Raw genomic sequence first — 2,611 nt, forward strand, 5'->3', positions numbered from 1 at the left:
ACATGTCATTATCTCGGACCCTTCGTGCCCCACGTTGGGCGCCAAAAACGACTGTCGTGGTTTAACCTTAGCAGGCAACTAAGCTTAGTTAGGCCGCACAGCTGCTTGCTCACTCCCCCCCCAGTGGGATGGGGGAGAGAATCAGAAGGGTAAAAGTGAGAAAACTCGTGGGTTGAGATAAAGACAGTTTAATAGGTAAAGCAAAAGCCGCGCATGCAAGCAAAGCAAAACAAGGAATTCATTCACTGCTTCCCATCGGCAGGCAGGTGCTCAGCCATCTCCAGGAAAGCAGGGCTCCATCACGCCTAACGGTTACTTGGGAATACAAATGCCATCACTCCGAATATCCCTCCCCTCCTTCTTCTTCCCCCAGCTTTATATACTGAGCATGACGTCACATGGTATGGGATATCCCTTTGGCCAGTTTGGGTCAGCTGTCCCAGCTGTGCCCCCTCCCAGCTTCTTGTGCACCTCCAGCCTTCTCAGTCGGTAGAGCATGGGAAGCTGAAAAGTCCTTGACCAGTGTAAACACTACCTAGCAACAACTAAAACATCGGTGTGTTATCAACATTGTTCTCACCCTAAATCCAAAACACAGCACTGTACCAGCTACTAGGAAGGAAATTAACTCTATCCCTGCCGAAACCAGGACTTATAACTTCTCATAAATTGCTAGAATAATCATGATTTAGGCAGGAAAAAACGTTAGAAATCACATCCCTGCAGGATGGAAATCTGTGAGCCAAATCTGCCTGGGAGTGCATTGAAAATAAGACTAATTTTTTAATCTTTCTTTTTCCCCATAGTTCAGACTTTCATAAAATGGAATTAAACATTTCTGAGTCTTCGATGAGAATAAACGTATAGCTGAAAGTTAGGGTACTCCTGTATTCATGTCAATGGTGCGCTATCTCTGAAAACAAATGGTGACAGATTCACTGCCAGTATTGTTTATGTATATAGTTTGATTTAATCAAAACTGCATAATTACTAAATGTCGAGAATCATTTGAAAGCATATTTCAAGTTGATGAAATGGAACATACAAATCTGTTTTAAATGACTGTCATTTAATATTGAATTCTTTTGTCTTAAGCTTGATAGGATCGCATTTTCTATTTTATTTGGGTAGAATAGTTTCAGAATATTTGAAATTTCTTAGCTCATCTTACGTAGAATTGGTAGTGGTTGCGAACAGTCATAGGGAAGAAGAAATGGTTAGAAATGTGTCACTGAGCAGTTGCTGCAGATAATTATAGAAAGCAAGGGCAGAGGACATTAAAGGGACTGCCACAGCCTCATCTCCTGAAAAAGCAAGCTTTATACAATCATGGTGCACATATGTAAGTGTTTCCCCATGTTTCTTGCTCAGTTTTTTAATATGCCACTCAATTAAAAATTAAAAAGTGAACAGCTTTGGCATGGAATAGAGAAAAGAAACCATACTACTGCCATAACTGAAGGACAGTTAGATATCAATGATCCAATGCGTTATAATGCCACAATGGTAATTATTTTTCCTAAGTTCAGAGTTAACCAGCAGGCACAACTCTAAAGGAAATAAAAAAATCAATGGTTCCAGTGTTCACAGAACTATAAGTTTCTATTTTAAGAAAAATGGGGGAAAAATAATTGCTTTTGTTGGATCCTGGGGCTACAAATTTAAAGTACGGATCTGTGGCATTAAAGTAAAATCTCTATGGCTCACGCTTTCTCTGGCTACACTCTCTAGTTATATTCTCTAGCTACAGCTTTTGATCTATACATGTAGGTCAAATGTCCATACAAAATAACTCAATATCCTACCTCAGATACTGGTCAGCAGCAGATATTTAGGGAAAGAGTGTAAGAACTATATGATATCTAGAGCCCGATAAACCTTCCTGTCTTTGAACAAGTTGTGTTTTAGTGAATTTACAATCCAGAGTTCTCTGGACCACCAGACTTCAGAGACATGACTGAGTCCCATCTTCTATGAACATCCCGTCCTTTTTAAATGCATATATACTTTTGGGTGATATCCTGTGGCAACGAGTTCTGCAATTTAATCATTCACTGTTTGAAAAAACAAACAAGCAAACACAATGCCTATTGCAGGTTTTAAATCTACTGCATGACTTTTTCTTTAAGTGCCACCTACTTCTTGTGTTGCAAAAAAATGAATATTCCCTTCATCTTTTACCTTCTCTATATTTTCATTGTATCCCAAAATGTTTCTTTTTTTTTTTCCCAGGTGCAGAGTTCTGCTTCACCTATGGTCTTTCCCCATATAGAAGCTTCTCTGTAGTACTGACCACCCTTGCCGACATTATCTTCACAGAAGTAGTTTCAGATTTTAGAAGTTAAATAATTTTCATTTGTCTAATTGTCCTGGTTTCGGCAGGGATAGAGTTAATTTCCTTTCTAGTAGCTGGTACAGTGTTTTGGATTTAGGATGAGAACAAAGTTGATAACGCACCCATGTTTTAGTTGTTGCTAGGTAATGCTTACACTAGCCAAGGACTTTTCAGCTTCCCATGCTCTACCGACTGAGAAGGCTGGAGGTGCACAAGAAGCTGGGAGGGGGCACAGCCAAACTGGCCAAAGGGACATGCCATACCATGTGACGTCAT

This window comes from Aptenodytes forsteri, unplaced genomic scaffold (assembly GCF_000699145.1).
Source record: "Aptenodytes forsteri isolate BGI_AS27 unplaced genomic scaffold, ASM69914v1 Scaffold94, whole genome shotgun sequence".
Lineage (NCBI taxonomy): Eukaryota > Metazoa > Chordata > Aves > Sphenisciformes > Spheniscidae > Aptenodytes > Aptenodytes forsteri.